Here is a 23,716-nt window from a genome sequence, read left to right on the forward strand (position 1 = left end):
TTAAATTTGGTGCTTCATACCCTGTAAAGCAAGACATCACAAGAGGATGTAGAAATTAAATTGTCGCTCGAAGGAGCATAATCAAATTTATTACAAGTTGTACAAGAACCATCTCTTTTCGCTTTGAGCCTAGCAAGTAACCACTTATAACAGCTAAGTGATTATTCAGTTATTCCTAGGATTGAACCTTGTAATTGGCTACGGCACTCACTAATTACAGCAGTAATGCAGCAATGATTACTTGCAGCAGTAATGCAGCAAATTCACTAATTACAGCAGCCACTGCACTATTCAATCAGTCCACAAAGATTCTAACACTCTGATACAATATGGTGCCACTGCACTACTCAATCACTACACAATATGATCCTAACACAACATTGATTTAATTTCTTTATCAGGAAACCTAACAAACTCAACATTGGTGAAAATATAAAGTTGATGTATTGGCAGATGTGAGAACAATGAAAAGAGGTCCCAACTCTTAATTTAATAGCTTTCTATTCACAGATACAACCAAGCTTCTATCTTTGGAATTCAAACACCCTAACAGCCCAACAACTTAAAACACTCTAACAGCCACATTATTCAAAGGATAAAACAATAAAACATTAAAAACATCTCTCTCTTCCATAAAACATTATTTAAAGGATAAAACATAAAACACCCTAAGTGCCAAAGTAGTGCCCTCCTAACAATCTTGCCTCCTCTTGCAGAAACTGAAGTTGTAAATTTGGTTCTTCCATCACGAAAAACTTCTTTCTCTTTTCTCATTTTTGAAAATACGTGCTGCCATGAGGTAGAGTTCGGAACCCTTCTCAATGCCATCTAAGGTGCACACATGTTTCATGATATTACGACTAAGCTGTTGTGTCAACTGTAATGCTGTTCCTCGTTTCTTCCCTTTACTTTGTGTGGATGATGGTAAAGCTCGCTTCTTTCCTTTTGTGTGTGTGTGTGTGTGTGTGTGTGTTGGGTTAGGTGGTTGTGTGAGGTTATGAGTCTCATCTTCATGAACATCATCATCATTGTTGGGAGAAGATGAGTTAGCAGAAGTGTCACCTAAACCCTCCTTAGGTGTCTCAAGATCATTAGGTAACACACCTGAAGTGGGGCCCATGCTAAATCTCCCGTGGCTGCAATGTCCTTAAATATAATGTCTAATAAGTCAACATTCTATTGCTACCTCCTATAAGTGGGGCCCATACTTTCTCTCGAAATTTTGTAGCTTCAGGTACCTCCTACAAGTTTAAATATTTTCATTAATAACTCAAATTAGCATGGTTTATCTACTAATAAAACATACATACAATGGGTTACACAAAACATACCATTAGCTTCCTCTCCCACCACTTATCAATTGCAAACTATTGTTCCTTTGGCTGCATCTCATCCCAATCCAATTTCGCTTCCTTTAACTTATTCCAAAGCACCCAATCTTTCTTCAATCCATCCCATTTATGCTTATGCTTCACCCTAGGATATTCCTTTCCGTTTTTCTTTTCAAAAGCTGCAATAATATTTGTTCAACCCTTTTTACTAAAGTGGGTATTAGGTCAATTACCCTTAAATACCTCATCCACACAAGCTTCACAAAAGATAGTGGTACGTTTGTAGACCCCTTAAAACACAAGTTGTTTAACCTAGTTTTTAGCCAAGTGATTACTTAGATAAATTATTCAGATATAGGTTAACACAAGTAAATCATATCATGTAAATAATGCGGAAATATAAAGAACACAACGATATGATAACCCAAGAAAACCAAACCGGTAAAAAACCTGGGGAGGATTTAACCTAGCTATCCTCAAGGTAAAACAGATCCACTATGAAAGAATTGAAGTTTGTACAATAGAACTTAGACCATTAACATCCTATTGCTATCTCAAGTAAAAAACTTACTACCACGACCACATGACAGCTCCAAGTCCACGAACTACTTCTTTCCTTGATCCATAGCAACCACAAGTTCTCCTACTTGTGTTTTTCTTTAAGCTCTTGAAACAGCAACTGAAGAGATCACCAAGTTCTTGACATCAATCTTGATCTTGATAACCCTAAGTGTGTATAAAGGTAAACACCTCTAGATCTCACAAAAGATTCACACACACAGCATATCCACAACATCTAAAACATAGCTAGGGTTTTTCCTTTTATACTTGAAGCAAAACATAAAACCCTACACGTCATATGGGCTTAGGTTGAGTTGGAAATTTTGCAGAAAAAAAAATCTGCACAAGGTTCAATTGATCGAGTCTAATTTTCGATCGATCAAGCCTTTCAAATTTAGTCCAGTAAATTCTGCAATCACTCAATTCCAACTTTACACATAAACACACTTTGAGCAGTCTAAATCTAGACTCTAAGTTTTGATCATGGTTTGCCAACACATTACACATTGAAGTTCTAATACATCATGTTCCTAAAGTCTTAGAATCTAACAATAGTTGTTACTCTTGATGGCCATTGAGCTCTAACATTTGAGCTATTTTGGGATGGCTTACCCATCTAAAAAAAACATAAGTTTGTTAATGTTAATGTTCAGCCAAATATAGCAAGTTCTACAACCAAACCCATGAGAAAATTGCATAGTAGGAGTATGTTTCGTAGGTAAGTTCTACAACCACAAAGAATCAAACAAGATTTTTCTGCAGAACCCAGCTACTTTAAACATCAATCCTGGTACAAAACCTTCTAACAATGTCATATAATCATACTGTAATTAAACTAATGCATAATAATATAAAAACACATATGTAATTAACGATTACAATAGTAGCTAAAACAAATTTCATCTCCTCATATAACCCCACCCAATTAAGGTAAGAGCTTGTTTACTCATGGATGGCTATCTGTGAGACAAAGAGAGCTCTTACTAGTAGCAGCAACAACAATAAATCTCTAATGGAGTTCAAATAATATTTTGAGTTCAAATAGTGTAAACCAACATGCCAAAAGCCCAAATATATATCATAAATTCAAAGATGGGTAATGGAGAATAGTTACCTGGAATTGCGATGAAGAACAACGATAAACAGAGCAAAGCAAAAACAAAGAAGAGAGAACCAATCCTTGTGAAACTGATGAGTCTATAGGCAGAGGATTGAGGATATATATGGTGAAGTTAGAGGACTGAGGATAAGCATGGAGCCAGAGGCTATTTTTGGTTTTCAGACAAAAAAAATTAGCGGTATCACGATTTGCAAATCACGCAATATCGAAATCACAACGGGAAATTGCCTTTCTTGAAACGCAAAAATCTGCATATTCAAAAAAGCAATCCCACAAATTCCGCCTAGCCAAACATATCAAGATTTTCATGATTTGCTAAACGCCCATTTTTGTCTCTCAATACGCCTAAACAAATGATTAGTGGAATTTCCTGTACTGAAGAACCCCAAGACAAAGCCTCCATTTTTAGGGACCAAGTTTGTGCCAACACTGAGGGATTGGGATTGGGTAATGCTGCCAGCAGCATCTGAAAATACAAAGTAGAAAAGAAACAAACTGGAACTCAAAAACACAAAAGCCAAGATGCCCATTGCTTTCTGTTCTTAGAGCTCATAGCCAAAGTATTGAAGTTATACCCATTATGATGAGCGAAGACTATAACATAGAAAGGTCATGCACTGAGCAAGGTGGATTTTCTTTGAAATTTATACAATTTGTTGTGAACAAAAATTTCCACTTTGCAGATGTCGCATTTTTTGTAGTTGGTCACTTTGTCCTGATCCTTAATTTTTGCACTAGGATGTGAAAGAAAGGTTAACAAAGGAATGGAATGGTGGGCACTGAGCAGTAAGATTTGAAATTATAAAGCAGAATTCACGAATATAAACTAAAGCGCCAATATTGTCAAGAGTTCGTGGGTGGGAATCTTGATCAACAATAGACATATAAGAAAGGGTGCTCATTGTTTCCAGTTCACATCATTGACTTTTTACTCCCTCTATTTCAAGTTCAAGAAAGAACCATATGCCCCTCTTCCTTTCGCGTTAATTTCTTTTTCCTTTTGTCTAAACATTAGTTTTTTTTTTTTTTTTAATTTTTTTCATATAATATATATATATATATATATATTTTATAGGGGCATATGTCAATTTATAGAAATATCATTTTCTATGTTTAATTTTCTTTTCTATCAAATAAAAAGTTTTTCTGTCCTTCAACTTTTCCACCTCCAACCAAACTTATACAAAGAAAAACTAAATTCTTTCTATGCCTACCATTTTCTATTCCCCTATCCTTATTCTGATTTTCCTTGCATGCCATGCCATCATTTATATTATCCTAATATTATGCACGCCCTTGTCACCTTAGGTCTGTAACACGTTGGATTCGGGAATGCAGATCACCATTGCGTTGTCAACTATTTCACGCAGTGGAAGATGTAAGTTGTTCGATGTATGAACGGGAATGTACACGTGGTCAACTATTTCATGCAATGGGAGATCTACATTGTTGGTAATTTAGTTTCTAGGTTTCACTTTCTTCTGCTCTGCTATACCCATAACGCCAATAATTTGTTTTTTTTTTTTTTTGGTTTTCATTGTATTTCAAATTTTTTTTTTAAAAAAAAATTTAGAATCAATGTCACTTATTTATATATTGGTAGATATTTAATTGGTTTGGATCTGTTCATTTTCTTCCTTTTTCATGGGTTTTGCTTCCTTAAAAAATGATTTTTTTAATGGAATTTTGGCTTTAAAAAACAAATTCAAAAAAGAGTAAGAAATTTTACGACAATAGATAAGAATTTTAGAGCATGTTTGGATAGCATGAAAACTGGGTGATATCACTCAGTTTTCATGATCCATCATCCAAAATGAGTGGGTCTCACAGATGACAAAGTATTTAGCTTGGTTTTGGATGACTGTTTTCATCACTCAAAAACTCAAAATTTTGAGTTTGGATGATGGAAACTAAAAACACAATTTTGGTGTTTTCACATTTCCAAGTTATGAGTTATATGGCATTTTAGTAAATACATAAAAATAATGGGACCCACCTAAAGTCTTGTCACATCCATTCTCTTTCTTACTTTCTTCTTTGGGTCACACGCATGGTTCTGGTTCTCTCTTTCTTTCCATTTTTTATTTTTAATCTTTTTCTTTTTCTTTCTTCCTTCTTCATTCTAGTGCCATTCTTCTCTTCTCTTTTCTTTCTTTTTTTCTTCGCAGCGGCTGCTTCTTGTTTTCTTCATCCCTTGACATTGATTTTTTTTCTTTCTTTCTTCACACTGATTTTTTCTAGGGATTTTTGGCCAGCGCCATTCTTTTTTTTTTGGGTTGTTTCTTCACAGCGCCAATATATATATATATATATTTTTTGTTCTTCTTCACGCTTGGGTTCTTTCATCTTCTTCTCTTTTTTTCTTTTTTCTTTTTTCTTTTCTTTCTTTCTTCTTCACTTTGGTTTCTTTTCTCAGCTTCTTATTATTCTTCTTCATTCTTTCTTTTTCTTCACTTGATGATGGCAGAGGACTTCGATTTCAATTGTGATTTGCGTTTTAATCGGGTTAAGGTGTGCTTTTTGGGCTTGGAGTTGTGGATTTTGTGGGGAAGTTTTTCTAGTATTTCTTTTTATTTTTATTTTCATTATATATATGTAAAAGAATTTTTTGTGATGTTGACGGTGTTGGTGGATTTGCTATGGTGGATGGGTTTGATTTTTGGTGATTTGTACGGTGGTGGATGTAAAAAAATTGGTGGGTTTATGGGTTTTTGAGAATTAAAATTGGTGGGTTTATGGGTTGTTGGAGGTGGTAAAGGTTGAAAATGGGAGGAGAAAGGTTTCAATGTTTCAAGCTTCGTGAAAGAGGAGAGGAAAAATGAAAGAGTTGGAGGAGAGAGACATGTTATCGTTCTGATTTGCACAATAAAGGGGCTCCACCACTTTGTCAAAATTTTGAGTTAGGCTTACCCAGATTTGAAACCAATCAAAAATAAGATAGAGTTAAGGAAAAAGTAGAGATAGAGATATGAGTTATGAAAACTGAGTTTGAGTGATGAGAAATGAGAAATGAGAATTGAGTTTTGAGTTAAGAGTAAACCAAACAGGCCCTTAGTGGTTAAGAGTTTTGGTTTCTCGAGTCCTCTCATATTGTTCGAAGAAATACTTTAATCGAATTTTCCTCAATCTCAATTTCCAAAATTTTCCCCTCTTGTGAGAATTGTTAGTTAACTCACAAATTTCTGTTGTCAGGAATCCTCTCACTTAGACATGGCAAAATAGGTCAAAATTTTCTCACCCGACCCAAAAAATACCTGACTCAAACCCGATTTTTTTGACCCAAAGCAAAAACAAATTAACTTGTGACCCGACCCTTGTTTTTAGTGGGTCAACCTACTCGTGACCTAAACCATTTTTTAAAACTTTTTTTTTTGGGTAAAAAAATAATAAAATTAAGACAATATTGATTTAATTGTTTGTTGTGAGTTTTAAGGAAACAATTGAGACATTTACATAATTGCATGCAAATGAATTGAAAGATAAATGGTTGAACATTTATAACAAGTAAAGATTTTTAGATATCAAATAGCAAAGTACATGCCAAGATAATCTAGTTACAGTAGAGTAAAAAACATAAATTTAAAATTGTAGAAATGTGTGAAAAACATTCATAAATGTGAAAATAGTGAATGCCAAAGTATCAAATTAGCATAAATTATGAATGCGTAGACCTATTTTTTAATAATTTATGTCCAAAATAAACGACTTTTCAAAATAAATTATGATATTTCCTAAAGTGTGTGTTGCTTAACAATGATATGATATTCACAAAAGAGACCATACATAAATAAGTAAACAATCAAACTTTAATGTATTTTCTCAAATTGAAGTAGAGTGCCAATCACAATTGATAATGGATTGTAAAATCAATTTCCAAGATTGCAAATTTCTTATATGTTTTTATTTTTTGTCAAATGAGTTATCCAATATGTCAATTGTAATTTTGTTTTATATTTTGGGATGTTGATATTGTGTAAAAATAAAACTTGTGTATTTGTTTTACTTATCTTTGTGTTATTTTGTTTTAGTTAGTAATGTCGAGATTTGTATAATTTTAAAATTATTGAATAAGTATTAATAAGTTTAACTGAGTTCATTCTTAATATAAGTGGTGAATTCAAAATAATACATTTTACATTAAGTAATTTGTTGCATGACTTTCCAAATGGCAAATACAAGTTGTTTTCTTTATTTAAAAAATAAAAAATATTCATGTGAAAAATACAGGCCAACCTGACCTAATCCGCAACTCGATTGACCCGACCCACCCGTTTTGCCATGTCTACTCTCATTGGTGTGTTATGCATATTTTTATGATATCATGCTTTATTGTATTTGGTAATACGTGAAGCTGAAGTGGAAAACTTTTGAAACATGTATTGTGTTAAGACATATGTGTTTCACTTGTTAAGAACATATGTCATGATTTTATGTAATTGACTTATCCTTTGACAAAACGCACTTTACTTGTATTTGAATAGATTTAGGATGTTTTAAATACTTCAAGAAACCTTGTTTCAAGATCAAGTATTAAAACTTTCAAGTCTGTTCAAGAGAACAAGTTTAGAGTGCAAAATCATTAAAGCTCCACAACTGGCTCGACAGTTGCATCTATTGAGTTTAAGGAAGCTGTTCTTCATTCGGTGTGCTCGACACCTTCTCAACAGCTTCTCAACACTTACTATCTGTCGAGGTTTAAGATTTTTAGAATTTCAATCTGATTTTCTTGGGATCCGTGAATGTGTCTTTGGGTTTCCTTTTCTCCTAACCCTAAACATATAAAAGGATCAGTTTAAGGGCCGTCAAAGTGTTCACAAGTTGCACAAACTTTGAGCAAACTCTGTTCAAGCAAATTGTGACCGGAGATGAAGTTCTTGCCCTAGTTCATCTCTTTCTCTTGAAGAAGTTGCTGTATATGTGCACCGTAGGGTTTTGTGACCAAGCATCTTCTAAATATTCATCGTTTGGATGAACTGAAAAATTTTGCAACCAACAACCTTCTTAGTTGGTGTTTGAAGTCACGTACTAGGATCCATACAATTGGTTAGTCATGTACTGGGAGTCGTGCATCTGAAAGGGGAACTGTCACTACAGAACAAGTCCAATTGGGTATTGGGATAAGGGTTCAACTGTAGGTTGGTAAGGTACTGGGATTCCTTTATTTGTAACCGCTTATTGTGATAATAATGGAGTTTTGGGAGTGGTGACTTGAAAATCACCTGATGGGGTTTTTGCCGTTAGGTTTTTCCCATTCGTAAACAAATCACCGTGTTATTTATTTTCCGCTGCATATTTAGTTTATTAGTGATTTGTTTGTGCTACCACGCGTTTGCATGATAAATTGATTAATTAATAACTTGGCTAATTAATTAATTAATTTCACAAGGGGTCATTCAGTTTGTGGCCTATCAAGTGGTATCAAAGTAGGCACACTTTGATTAGGGTTTAATCTTTGTTGTGTTGATCCATTGACCCTTGTTTGTCATGGATAGAGGACAGTCATTAATCATACCTCCTTTATTTGATGTCATTAACTATGCATATTGGAAAGTACGCATAAGAGCTTTCATGCAGTCTTTAGATGAAAAAGTGTGGCAAGCTATGGAGATAGGCTGAACTAAGCCTACAGAAGCGTCAGCTGACTGGGATGATGCCAAGATTAAGGCGGAAAACTTCAACAGCAGAGCTTTGAATGCATTGTTCAGTGCTGTCACCAATGAGAAGTTCAAGAAGATATCCTTCACTGAAATTGCCAAAAAGGCTTGGACCATTCCCCAGACAACCTATGAGGGTACTAAAGCTGTCAAGGACTCAAAGTTTCAGAGGCTCACTACAAGCTTTGAAGAGATAAAGATGGAGGAGGATGAGTCTTTCGATGAGTTCTATGCCAAGCTAAAGGACATAGTGAACTCAGCCTTCAATCTTGGGGAAACCATCCCTGAACCCAAGATTGTGAGGAAAGTGCTCAAATCTCTGCCAGAGAGATTTCATGCCAAGATTATGGCAATAGAGGAATCAAAGGATATTGACAAGATTCCTTTGACTGAGCTAGTTGGAAACTTGCAGACCTATAAGCTAGGGTTGACAAGAATAGGCAAGTTGGGTAAAAGCAAGAGTATGGCATTGAAGGCCAAGAGTAGTGAAACAGATGAATCTTCTGATGATGAAGATTCCAAGATGAAGTCCTACATCACTAAGCAGTTCAAGAAGTTTATGAAAAACGCCAATGGAAAGGGTTTCGACAAGGATTGCAGGCAATCCGATTCTTCTCACTTAAAAGGCCAAGACAAAGGGAATAAGGATGCTAAGGAAGGTGGTCAGTACACTGTTCCCTCAAGACCTAAGTGCTTTGGGTGTCAAGACTTCGGTCACATGAAGCATGAGTGTCCTACATACCTCAAGAGCATTGGGAAGAGCAAGGTACTTGCTGTTACCTTAAGCGACACTGAGCCTGAGGATGATTCCGACAATGAGGATGACAGAATCTTAAATGCCTTCATGGCTACTGTTAATCCTACTGATGGGATTGTTGAAGATGTGGTTAAAGAAGAGGAGTTGGTGGAATCTAACTTTGAGAAGATGGATGATCAAGATGACATCCATACAGCCTATGAGAAGCTATATAAGCTTTCTGAGAAGCATGAGAAATTATATAGGCTAACCACCAAGAAGCTCAGTGATGTGGAACTTGACCGTGAGGAGCTTTCCACAAAGTTTTATGAAGCTAATCAGACTATTGGAGTATTGAGATTTGAGAACAATTTTTTGACTGAGAAGACCAAGAAGCTTGAAGCGGAATTGTTTCAAGTTAGAGCTCAATTGGAGAAGGACTTCCAGCGCAAAGCTGGATAAGATGCTAAGCATTCAGAAATCTGCTTCAGATCGAACAAGTTTAAGGTATGGACTTTCTTCCTCTAATACTACTTCTTCTAGTACTACTGTTTTTGTTCCTCCTGCTAATAATGTTAAAACTGAGAACAATGAGATTAAAACTGAATTAGCTAGTGAGAACATAGACAAAGGTAAATCTATCTTAGGAGCACCCCTTAAACTTGAGAAAAAAGATGTTAAAAACCCTAAGGCTAAGAAGGCTAACTCTCAAAAGCCTAAACAAAAGAAGTAGCATCTCTGTCATCATTGTGGAGCTGTTGGTCATACTCGACCAAATTGCTACAAGTGGCTTGCCACTCAACAGAGCAACGGCATGATAGCATCTGGCAACCAGAATCAGCTTCAATCCTCTCTTGCTCCCCTTGGAGAACTTCTTAAAGCCCTCATGTTCCTTTCGAACTTGAACGGTTTTAATTCTTCCCCTTCACCGCCGGTTTAAGGGTTTGCTAGACGGAAAGGTTCTTCCAAGGTGTGGAAGGAAAATGGCTTTAAGTGATTCTGTCACTTTTCTCTCTCTCTTCTTGTCTTTGTGTGTGCATTACTTATGTGTTTTGCTTTCATGTTTTGAGTCAGTCTAGTTTTTATGCTTTGGTTGTTTAACATGTTTTTGTTTGGTTATTTTTTCAGTTTTTGCTTTTTTTTTTTTTTCATATAAAAAAAAATTTTGAAAAATCAGAAAATACAAAAACAGTGTGTGTTTTGTGTACATTGGTACTTATGTACCTTGGATGGCCATTGAAACAAAGTCTTCTAAACTTTGTATCATTTGTAACTTAGATGAACATCTCTATGCACAACTAAGCAAGTGGGTTTTGTGGCTCGTGTTTGTGATGAGTAAGATTAAGTTGTCTCTTATACTTAACACTCATATCACTCTTTTGGACGGGAAGGACTATAAAATCCTGAGAGAAAGGCATAAATAAATATCCATCTCACCACTGTTGCCCGCCAATCATAATTTGACACCTATATGCTTCGACATAGCAAAAGTGCAGTGTCAATGACACTTGTGTGCTTAGGCATAGGAAAATTAAAATGTCAAATATCGTTGGGTATTTATTTTCCTTCTCTAATATGCCCATGCATGATATGCTTAAAAGAAAAATATGCAAAGAATCAAAAGCAAAAAGATCAAAAATGCTTTAAATATGATTGCAAGTGTGTATTCTAGGAGATGTGAGAGTTATAGGATGTACCTCAAAGGTGATAGTCCCCATCTAGCAGTTATGATTGTGTGTGAGTTAAAGTAATTTTCTCATATCTCAAATCGTCATAATATGTATACACTTATGCAATCTTGTGATGTTTTTTACACACAACATGCAATATTCTTTGCTATTCTTGATACATGTGCCATCACGAGGTTTTACATGTGTTAATGTATGCTCACTAAACTGTCTTGACTTGTTTTTGAAATATAAAATTGGTTAGACTTGTTTAGTGTGTGTGTGTGTGTGTGTCTTCAAAAATCCATGTGCTTAAATTTTATTTGAGAGATGATTTTGAGAGCTTAATATGTTGATTGGATCGTTGGTTGAGTTGCATGTTGGATTGCATTCATGTCTGTGTTTTTCACATCTCGAAAAGCTGTTTTTAAAAGTTGGCTCAACACCTCCTCGATAGTTGGCTATTTGTTGAGCTTCCTTAAGCTTTTTCTTATTGCAATCTCGCCTGCACCTTGATACCTGGTGGATTTATCGAGATTGGGTTTGTATACTTGATAGCTTCTCAATACTTGGTGGATCGATCGAGCTTCTGTTCTTAAGTCTGATGTGTTGATCCTCGATACCTCCTCGACACCTCAGCTGTCGACGAGCATTTCCTCAACAGATCTCTCGATACCTCTCAATACCTACATCTGTCGAGATTTATTGGCTTTCCTATATAAAGCCTCTGCACGATCTGCTTCTTATTTCCATTGATCTCTCTTTCGATACTTCTCTGTTTCTCTCCCAAAAACACTCCAGTCTCACTCCTATCTTGGTTCTCAAGGATTTTATAAGGTTTTTCAAGTTTTTCTTCACTTGGTAAGCTTCTAATCCTTTCTCATTCATGCATTTCATGTTTTGAAACCTAGGATTTGGGGTTTTTTAAAATTTTTGGGGTTTTTCAAAATTGATGAGATTTCATTGAAATTTTGGGTTGGGTTTTCACTTAAATGTGTTCAAAACCTCATACATTGCATCACATTAGCATTATAATGGTATTGTCATGCATTTAGATGTGTGCTATATGTTTGCGTGCTGATAGATTTGGATTGGCTGAGCCCATGATGCAATTTCCTTTGCATGTCACATGTTCATGAATTTCCCATGCATGCGTACTTCCTTTCAATTTATTTTATATATTTGAAAATGTTTGGGACTTTTCTGATTGTCATTCTTTCTCTCCCTCTCTGTTAGTTTACGTTAGTCGTGTCTATGACACCTAAACGTAAATCCACTCCAACCCGGAACCCTCTTCGTTCCGGTGCTTCTTCTTCGTCTGATCCTACCCTATCTCATATCCAGTTCTGTGATGATGATGCCTTTAAGGCATTTTCGTAGAATTTTTCTAGATGAAGCATTCATTCGGAAGGCCAAGTCATCTTGTTGGATTTTGCAAACACCGACCTTCCCTCTGTCATTCATAGTAGGGGATGGGAGTCACTGTGTGACATCCTGGTCACCTATCCTCTTGTGCTTATCCAGGAGTTCTACTCCAACATGCATGGGATTGATCGGTTCGTACCTCTTTTCTTCACTCACGTTCGGGGTACGCGCATTCCTATCACACCGCAGTTGGTTGCGGATGTGCTTCGGGTCCTTAAGATAGAGTTTCCTGACTATCCTAGTTGTGAGCATCTGAGGACTGTATCCAAGGACGAGCTCATGTCTGCTTTTTGTGAGAGCCCCTCTTCTTGAGGTGAGCGTCTTTTTACACCATGTCGACCATTTGCTAAAGGTCCTAAATTCATGAACATGGTGATGACTTTTGTTTTGCATCCCCTCTCTCACTATAACTCCATCACAGAGCCTTGTACTCGATTTTTGTTGTCTCTTCTTGAGCTTCTTACCATAGACTTCATTTCTCATTTCATTCTGTCTATTATAGATGTTCATCTAGATTCGGCGTCCTGTGATAAGCTCATCTTTCCTTCCGCCATCACGAGGATTCTACGCCATTTTTCCGTTCCTTTTCCCTCTTCCAACCACTTTACCGTTATGTGTGCCATAGATTACGCTACCGTTAAACGTAGTGAGGCCCAGCTTCGGTCGCGGTAGTCAGATTCAACAGCTCCTTCCTCCCATTCCACTCCATCCTGTTCGACTCCATCCACATCGGCTCCTCCTTCTTCTTCGGGCGATGTGTCCCTAGGAGATATCATGGCGCAACTGTAGCGCATGGATGTTCGTCTCGATACACTCTCTACAAAGTTGTATCAGGTGAACATTCGTGTTGGTCGTATTGCACGACGACAGACGTCTATGGGTGACTTTGCTCCTAAGGCTACTCCTTCACCACCTTCTCCCGTGGCCTCTGCTTCTGAGGATGAGGATGAGGATGATGATGGTGATGACGATGATGCTTCAGATGATGCTGATGGAGATGCTAGCTCTGCCGATGAGATGTCTACTTGACACTCTTACCATTTGTCATTCGTGACAAAAAATGGGAGTAGTCTTGGTATGAGAGTAGTCCATCTTAGGGGGAGAGTTAGTATATGATCATTTTGTTAGGGGGAGTATTGATACATTTTAAGGGATGTAGTGAGGATAGTATGTATCTTTTCTTTTCTTTCTTTTTAGATACACTAGTGTTTAACCCGCGCAATGCGCGGGATCATTTTATGATTTAGGGTCAGCTTTACAACACTCACCATAAAAATCCTTTGATAGGTTTGGCGTATGTCTTTCGTATAAGACATGCAATATAATACCCTATATTTATGTTGTCGTCATTAAAATTTTGAGTTTGCATGTCATCAATATGTGTTGCAATATAAAAGAAATTTTTTAAAGAAACGTAAAGGTTATTATAAATTTTTTAAGTTGTATAAGTACAATTGATACCTTTGTCTCTAAGTTCCATTCCAAGTCTTCTATTTCAGTGAAATGTTACCTTTATAAATTTTCACAATAGCTTAAATGACTATTACAATGAACGACCCTTTATATGTTTTGTAGAAATCATAATCTTTCTTATCTGCCTTTATTGCTTTTACAAAAACGTGGAAAAAAAAAAAAGGTATTTAGAATGGATAAGGCTCTAAAAACTAAATTTCATTTACTGTATGTATACCAGTTTAACAATTATAATTATCTAAAATCCAAATAAGCTGCTTGTGTTTAAACAAATGAACCGTAAAAACACTTTTGAACTTTGTTTAACACCAAACTCAATTTTAACTATTTAATTTAATATTTCCATTCATATTAAAGTGGAATAATGAAGTCACAAAATAGAGTATATATGCTTGGACAATGAAAATAAAACTGAACATTATCTTGATGAAGGAATTAAAGAAAAAAAAGAACCATAAAATTCCATATCCAATCATTTTGACAGGAAGCCAACTTATTTAGAACTACCACCTAAAAATTAAAGAATTAAGATACCTACTTTGGCATTATAGGATATCTTAATAATTTCAATATCGTTGGAGTCTTAAATTTGCTCACAACTGTAAAATAATGTAAAAAAATATTTTACATGGTACTAACATGCGTTGCAGAGGAACGAAACCTATCGTAAACAAAGATGACCAACAATCCAAACATGTGTGATCATAGCTAGAAAAAATAAGTACCAAAATAGTTCTCATCATAGTCAAACTTTCTCTAAAATGTTGATTTTCAATTGGAAATCTTATAAATTATATGTTAGCAATACTATTAACCACTCTTCAATTGGCATATCTGATCCACATATAAGGAAAAATGTACAATAGAGAAAACATTGAAATTAGAGACTATGTATAAAATTGGATAAACAATAGTTAACATTACTATAACAAAGTAGTAGGGTTCAGTGAGTGTTCATGCATTGCTTCATTTAAACATCTACAATAATAATAATCTCTAAGAAAATGCATCAATTAACCTTTTTTTAACCACAGTAAAACAAATATGTACAATCTGCGAATCTCAACAATAATAGAGGATTTAAAAGTTCTCTGACCAAATAGAATAACATCCCAAAACAATAAATAAATATATCCTTCTATGTAACTCTTGTAGACGACATCCATCCCATATAGCATCTTGCCAAAGACAACATGGCATTCCATCAAAGGGGAGAAAAAAAAAAAAAGACAACATGGCATTCCATCCAACCTTTTAAAGGAAACAAAAAGCAAGTATGTAAGGAAAGAAAAAAAAAATCCAGGTTATAAAAAATGTGCACTAAACAGATTGTGTAAATTACCATTGTTCAAATACATTTTAAAAATAATATAAAAAAATCCTCCACATGTTGCTAATTCAGCACATAGACACTCAAATTCATGTAATGAGTCTACCCACACCTAAATATGAAAAAAAGATCTTGATCTACCTTAATCAATAAAATCTTCAAATTTGAACTTGAATCAAACCATTTACTTACAAACCAACAACTTTAAGTACAACACTACTTATTTAATAGGAAAAACAACAACTGGAGCCTATATTCAAAAATTAATGAAATTAAGATGGATGCATGGAGTTCCAAAATAACTCTACAAAACAAAGTATTCAATAGTATGAAAGATAGAGACTAACAATTAAATAGATACAATAGAGAGAGAATTTTGAGTTCTTAGGCTTCTTAGATTTTACTGTTCTCTCTTCATACCATAACTGAACCACAATACACACATACATTAGATGAGCCAAAATTCCAAGGTTCAGTTAATTTTCCCATATGAATTTTAAAATATGGGGACAACATTAATAACATGAACAAAAATGGAAGTCAAGTTTTTTTCTTTTTTTTTTTCCTTGTAAATTTAAGTCAAGTCATTTACTTGGAAATTCTTCACAACCACTCATTTTCTGACCCATGGATTCCTTGAGGAGTAGCACAACAATTGGACCCATCTTCTACCAAAGTATCATCTGTAGTTACGTTCAACCTAGTTTCTCCAAAGGAATGGCCCATGTCAACGTCGATATCTAATAATCAAATGTGAATTGAAAGTTTTATTTTCAAATTTTTAAAAAAGAATGTTTAAAGAACTAATAAGTACAAAGTGGCAGAAAGAGAAGCGAACCTCTTGACGCATAAAAGTTTATACTTGTACCAAGTGAATGCAACAAAGAGCAGTTATGAGTTATTGCCGTTCTATCCCTGCTTTTTTTCCTAGCCTGGGTAATTTTATTTTGTAAACTATCTTTTCTTTCATGCCATTTTCTTTTGGATCGTTTCTCAAATATTAGCATTCGTCTTTTTAGGTGTGCTTCTCTTGCATTTTCCTTTCTTTTTTCTTTTTTTCTTTTTGCTATCATATCATGGTAAAGGAAAGAAAAAAGTTTTAGCATTTATTTTTAGAATCAAAGAGTCCATATTTGATATGTTTAAAACTATTTTACTTTTACTTTTATTTTTTTTTAATCAATCATTAACAAAGGACAAAGAGTTATAAACTAAATAATAGCTACAAAGAAAAATTAGGCTTTCCTTACCTTTCAATTTAATTCAATAGTTCTTCTCGAATAGTAGCCAAAAGTCTTATAAGTCAGGGATGACTAATCTGAATTAACATGTGAGGGAAAATATGTTATTATAAATACAGAATTCCTGATAAGAGTCAATATAAATGAGGTGCTAGAAACTAAGATCCTATAAAACATGTGATTGTGTGTCATATAATTAATTATAATTATCTAAAATTCAGAACACATGGCAGTTTTATATAAATGAAACATTACAAATTTTGAATCAATACCAAACTCAAATTTAACAACATAAAGTAATTTTTATGCTCTATTTTGTATATAATGATTCTACTTTTGGTTTTTGGTCAATTTCTGCATTATCTAAAGCAATTTAATACCTTAGTTTACAATAATAAAATATACTGTTAGGATTAACTATGCTTTCTAATAAGTTTACCTAATCTGTTGCAATAAGCACATTCTTTGACGCTCGTACTCATTCAGAAAGCAATTAGAAGGAATTGCTAAGTAAAGGCTGAGGGAGAATTCGGGTATGATCATCCAATGGGTGGTCTCACAATTCCTTGCAGTGAAGACATCTTCATTGATCTCACTTCTCGCTTACATGAATTGTGATATGGTGCCTCTAAGATGAAACAGTAGTGACAATTTTGTATATCTATGTAAGTTCTTTCTTTCTTTAGGCAGAAGAAGAGATGGGGATTGTCCATCCACAAAAGATGTTACAATTAGAAATTCTGTAGCCCTTCTCACATTCTCCAAAGATATGTAAAATTGAGTCATCTTTTTGTTGGAAGGGGTTCTTTTTGGTTTTATGATATTTCTTGTCCTTTTAATTTGATTTAACATGCCAAGGATTTCTTTGGGTAATAGTGATCTGTGCAATTATTCTCTTTAGAGACTATGATATATCTATTCCCTTTAATTTAATTTAAGTTCGCATGATGTTTCTATGGATAATAGTGATCTATGCAACTTTTTTCATCTGAAAGTCATCCTCAATGATTTATTGGAACAACTTTTTTTTTTTTTACGTACTTAAGAATGTCCTTCCATTGTTCAAAGATTTCAGTTAAACTAAATAATGAAATCATCTAATTGAGTTGGTTTTTGGTTTGCACAGCATGTGAAACCAAAAAATGACATCTCTTAACCATTAGAGCAGAGATTGCAAACTATTTTTCTTGTTCCATCAAGTACTGTAGCCTTACTTCCTACTTTTAAAGTCCTACAACAGAAGGTAAGATCCAATTCATGTCTAGTGGAATTTCAAGTGCATTGTATCATGCGTGTGATGTGTAACTGGTGTGCTCTATCTTTTACTGCTTTACAGGTGCAAGGTCTGTGCAAAACATCTTCCTTAGCTCCACTATTCATAAGATTTTAGTTTCAAGTTTAACACTTGTACTACTGCTTTGGTATCGGTTTATGTATTTTTGGTTTTCTTTCTTGGCTGTGGTGAGCACTTTTGTATACCTAACTATTCTTAGTAAAACTGCAAAGAGGACAATCCATATAATTGCAGCCATTATTTTTGATTGCTCAAAAAAAAAAAAAATCATAGCAATTTTAAATTGCAGCAGAGAAAGATGAAAGAAATACCGCAAACGAAGCCTAAGAAAACATTGAAAATATGGGTTGAATTGTAAAAATTAATGCAGCAGTTCAGTGACAATTTAAATCTGTAAAATGAAGGTTTGGACCACAACGAATCAAACCTTGATTCTGCATTTTTTAGTGGTTCATGTACAACCCAAAATTCAGATAGCTACAAAATCTATCCTTGTAACAATAACAATAAATAAATAAATAAAATGTTATTCTGTACTTGAGTTGGACTAAATACACTAATTAACTTAAAATTTAAGGAAACATATATATAAAAAGCACAGGTGAGAAGTTCCAAGAAAATCATGCGTACCTTCCTAATACACCGTTGAAGAGAAGTGATGGGGGCAGACAACTAACAGAGCAGAGAAACATAACCCTAAACCAAAATCACCGTTGAGGCTGTGATTGAATGGAGCCGGAGATGGGTGGTGCTGGACCAAAAACGTAACTCTAAATCAAAATCAAGTCTTTCAAAAGACCAAACCATATTTAAAATTGAGAAAAAAAAACATTTTGATAGAGAATCCAAAAACCAAAAACAAAAATGAATCAAATCTAAACCTATCCAACAAAAAAACATAATTAAAAGTAACCTTTCATACCCAAATCTGGAAACTGACTCATCAAACTGTTCCACAATTGCATCCCCAAACCCTACCCGTAAGTTGTTCTCCCTCTCTGCCTCTCTCTCAAAACCCCAAAACCCTAACCCTTGAGAACTCTTTCTGTTGTGACTCTAAACTGCCTGATGGCAGAAATCTAAGCAGGCAGGTTTGCACTCTGTTGCAGAGAAGAAACAGAACAGAGCGCAAAGCAGATCGGCAAGGAGGGTTTAAAGAAATATCAGCATAACATTAAATTCTATACTTATCCCAATGATTTTGTTTAGATTAGAAATGGAAGTACAAAAGTAAACCCGAAATTTCATGGAGAAACTATAAAGCGGTGCAACTGAGAGAATAGCATAAAATTGAGAAAAAAAAAAATTCGTAGATAACCCAAAAACCCAAAACAAAAACGAAACAAATCCAAAATCAAAAATAAACCTATACAACAAAAAAACTCAATAAAAAGTAACACTGCATACCCAAATCTTAAAAATAAATAAATAAAATGTACCGGTGCCGGTTCCGACAAAAAAGCTCAATAAAAAGATAGATTTCATACCCAAATCTAAAAAAAAATGAGGAAAACGTACCGGAACCGATTCCGACGATCTGATGGTGGTAGATATGTAGCCTAACGGTGTTGATGCCCATAGATTTTTCTTCCTCTATGTGCTTGCAGCGGTGCTCTACGTCTGAAGAGGAACAGAGAACCCTCTACTTCTTTCTGTATCCAGCGCATTTTTTTTTTTAAGTATTCCAAGCCTAAATTGTATTTGGGCCGGTTATTTTTCTTTTTATGTGAGAGAGGTAGAGGCTATCATACGGTGTGTTATCTTTGGGAAACAATATAATGTATCGCTTTTTAAAATTACACATGTCTGAATTTTAAGTAGGGATTTTTCTTATTTGTCATTACCTCCTTAATTCTAGGAACCTATTTTCTCTCAGCTTCTGCTATTATATATATATAGATATAGATATAGATTACTCTTGTACATGAGGTCTTGTGACCATTTATATACATTGTACTTATCTCTTTCTTTATATTGATGTATGTTTTTCTTTCACCTACCCCTTCATGTGTTGTTTTTTTTCTCTCTTTATATATATGTTTCTTATACTTGTATGCAATCTATTATTTCTGTTTCACACAAAGATGCCTTAATGAGTTTTGTTTAAAATGTTTCAGAAATACAGATTGTCAAAGTCTACTTGCCATAAACTCTCTTCTTGCAAAATTTTTCAAGAGTTTGTGTTAGGATAGATTTTATTGTATTCAACAAGTGAATATGAGTTGAGTGATTTATGACTTCTCTTATATGTTCATTTGTTTGTTGTGATTTTGTCACGGATTGCCAAAGGGGGAGATTGTTAGGACATATGTGTTTCATTTGTTAAGAACATATGTTATGATTTTATGTAATTGGCTTATCCTTTGACAAAACGCACTTTACTTGTATTTGAGTAGATTTAGCATGTTTTAAATACTTCAAGAAACCTTGTTTCAAGATCAAGCATTGAAGCTTTCAAGTCTGTTCAAGAAAACAAGGTCAAAGTGAAAAATCATTAAAGCTCGACAGCTGCATCTATCGAGCTTAAGGAAGCTGTTCTTTATTCGGTGTGCTCGACACCTTCTCGACAGCTTCTCGACACCTGCTATCTGTCGAGGTTTAAGATTTTCAAAATTTCAATATGATTTTCTTGGTATCCGTAAATGTGTATTTGGGCTTTCTTTTCTCCTAACCCTAGACATATAATAGGATCAGTTTAAGGGCCGTCAAAGTGTTCACAAGTTGCACAAACTTTGAGCAAACTCTGTTCAAGCAAATTGTGACCGGAGACGAAGTTTTTGCCCTAGTTCATCTCTTTCTCTTGAAGAAGTTGCTGTGTATGTGCATCGTAGGGTTTTGTGACCAAACATCTTCTTGATCTTCATCGTTTGGATGAACTGAAGAACTTTGCAACCAACAACCTTTTTAGTTGGTGATTAAAGTCGCATACTGGGATCCGCGCAATTGGTTAGTCATGTATTGGGAGTCGTGCATCTGAAAGGGGAACTGTCACTACAGAACAAGTCCAATTGGGTATTAGGGTAAGGGTTCAACTGTAGGTTGGTAAGGTACTGGGATTTCTTTACTTGTAACCGCTTGTTGTGATAATAGTGGAGTTTTGGTAGTGGTAACCTGAAAATCACCCGGTGGGATTTTTACCGTTAGGTTTTCCCCATTCGTAAACAAATCACTGTGTTATTTATTTTCTGCTGCATATTTAGTTTATTGGTGATTTGTTTGTGCTACCACGTGTTTGCATGATAAATTGATTAATTAATAACTTGGCTAATTAATTAATTAATTTCACAAGGGGTCATTCAGTTTGTGGCCTATCATATTGAAACATGTAAGATTGCAGACATTTATAAAAGTCTAGGACCATCATGTCTTAAATTTGTACACTATTTATTTTGTAGTAAAATAATTTACGGAACATACTTTTAGCATTTTACCTGAAAATATTTTTCGTTGATCATTAAATCCTTTGTAAAATACTGTACATTGTTTTATCTTTAAAAACTTGGTAAAATATTTTACAAAAACATGTAATGGCTTTCCTCCCCTATTTGGTGGTGGGGTTGCAAATAAGCCTATGCATGTAACTCTCCTCATGTGCTTTGAAAAAAAGGGGGAAATTGAAGTTGACAATATAAAAAGAGTAATGCTAAGGATACTTATAATTTTACTACATAGTTCAAACTATTGTGTTACTTTTAAATAAATAAAAAAAATGATGTATTACTAATCACCAAAAAACAATTCAAATATTTATTTATGAGGTGTTTAAAGTTTACTAATCACATTCATTGTCATATCAGTTTATAAGATTTATCTAGTAAAGTTGTAGTTAGACCCTTTTGGATATATACCACTGTCAATTTCTTTAAGACTCTCTCCCCTCTCCCCTTGTATGTGTATTAAAATAATTAATATTCTCAAAAAAAAAAAAAGGTAAAGTTCTAGTTTATTCTCAATATATATATATATATATATATATAAACTTGTAACAACTTTAGCATTTTCCATATAGAAAAGAATCAAAAAGATATTAGTTGAAGAAAATATTTAATTACTAGAAATGAACAAAATAACCAAATGATAGTAGCATTGGAATCATTCCAATAAAAAGAAAATTTTTACCCTCTTTTTATTGCATTTCAATGTAATATTGGACTAGTATGTTGGGTGGGATTTAAACAAATTGTGCCGATCTGCAGATTTATAGAATGTTGTCAACTTGTCATTAGAAGAGAGTTATTATTATTATTGATGATGATGCAAGAAAATCAGTAGGCTGAATGCTCCAGGCTACAACGACAATTTAATGACCTTAAGAGAAAGAAAAGATCTGTCATGGGTGACTAGGGTGAACTGGCCAAGGATTCTCTGACGATTAAGCCAGGTTTTTCTCTAGAACACAAGGATAGTGAGTAGGTTAACGTACCTTGGGTTGATGGAGTTAGATCCCTTTTATAGAGAGTTTTTAGTGGGTCTACTTATTTGAATCCACTACCATCATGGGGGATGTGTGGGATTAGTGGAGAGAATGGAGCGGATTTCAGGGAATCCTCCCCACGTTCCAAAATAATAGAACGTGGTCCGATTGTTTAATGTTTGTAGGAAATCCTCTGAAATTGACTGAGTGTCTTTTGGTCATCCATTTTTGTGACATGGATGACTAGATTATCTTGGATGATCATAATGCTTGAGGACGGAGCCTATTCATTACACACGGTACCTTTTATTTGGCTCCCTTTCTTGTGAACTAATCTAGACGTGATTTGGTCATAGAAGACCATTATGGACAAATGGAACTTGATTCAGCCCACCATCAATTATTATTATTGTTGTTGTTGTACGGATCATGAATGAAAGCCCAGCCCAAGTCTATGGCCTGCTCCCTAAAGCCGCTTGACCTATCTCAACACTAAATCGAACATTACTGAGCATGTCCCGACTTGAGGAATGGTGCCAAGCTTTACCATGGACAAAAGGTAATGCCTTGGGGTAATTTGCCTCCCAAACCTTGGGGTAATATGCAATGGGTCCCATCTAGTCAAGAATATAGAGCAAAGAGAGACCTACCAGCTTAGGGAAGACCACCCCTCATGATGGTGAACTCACTAAAGGAATGCTATAAAAGGGGGAAGAAAAGTTTGAGAAAAGGGGTTGGAAAAAAAAAGGGAAGAGAGAAACACAAGAGTAGCGAGTATAGATATATTTTGGGATTAAGGAATCGTATTTGGATTCTAGAAAAAATGGTTGGCTACATAGTCATCATCTCGGCTAGGCCAGGATTAATATAGTTAAGGGCTCAAACCTTTCTTTAACTCCATCAGAAACCCGTAACACCATTTCTTGGGTCTCCCACTGTGGGATAAACCTAACCTAGAATACAAGTAAATTAGGGCCTCAGCCTAAAGCTCTTGTACTATTGGGTTAAGCCACCTCAATTATTATTATTATTAGGACATATGTGGATATTGTTAGAGACATATGTTATGTAAATTAAGTAATCTTTTGACAAAATGTAATTTACTTGTAATTGGGTAGATTTAGGATGGGTTTAGTACTTCAAGGAACAAGAGTCCAAGTTTAGTATTGAAGCCATGCAAATTTGTCCAAAAAAAAGGTAAAGAAGTGTTGTTCATTAAAGCTCGACAGATATCTCGACAGATCTATATCCATCAAGGTTTAATGCTGATGCTTGACAGAAGCGTATCTATCGAGAATTATGAAATTCAGATTTCCAAATCTGATTTCACGCATATCCATGTGTATTTGTATAGGGTTTTTTTTCTCACAACCCTAGACATATATAAGGATTATTTTAAGGGCCGTCAAAGGTGATGCAAAGTGATGCAACTCAATGCAATTTGATTGTGCATGCAAATTGTGACTGGAG

General features: G+C 34.8%; 1 long non-coding RNA gene across 3 annotated transcripts; it reads right to left on the reverse strand.

Annotated features, from left to right (window-relative positions):
- Positions 1-14,871: 14,871 nt before the first annotated feature.
- Positions 14,872-19,572, reverse strand: LOC115955366. 3 transcript variants are annotated; one of them, XR_004084121.1, is made up of 5 exons: positions 19,351-19,572; positions 18,463-18,583; positions 16,548-16,615; positions 15,890-16,037; positions 14,872-15,218 (listed from the first exon to the last, which is right to left on the reverse strand). It is a non-coding gene; the product is annotated as an uncharacterized LOC115955366 (long non-coding RNA). The 3 variants fall into 3 exon arrangements; XR_004084120.1 differs by lacking the exon at positions 14,872-15,218 and having other exon boundaries at positions 15,549-16,037; positions 19,351-19,537; XR_004084122.1 differs by lacking the exon at positions 14,872-15,218 and having other exon boundaries at positions 15,549-15,997; positions 19,351-19,536.
- Positions 19,573-23,716: the final 4,144 nt, after the last annotated feature.

The sequence above is a fragment of the Quercus lobata genome, chromosome 8, assembly GCF_001633185.2.
Source record: "Quercus lobata isolate SW786 chromosome 8, ValleyOak3.0 Primary Assembly, whole genome shotgun sequence".
Taxonomy (NCBI): domain Eukaryota; kingdom Viridiplantae; phylum Streptophyta; class Magnoliopsida; order Fagales; family Fagaceae; genus Quercus; species Quercus lobata.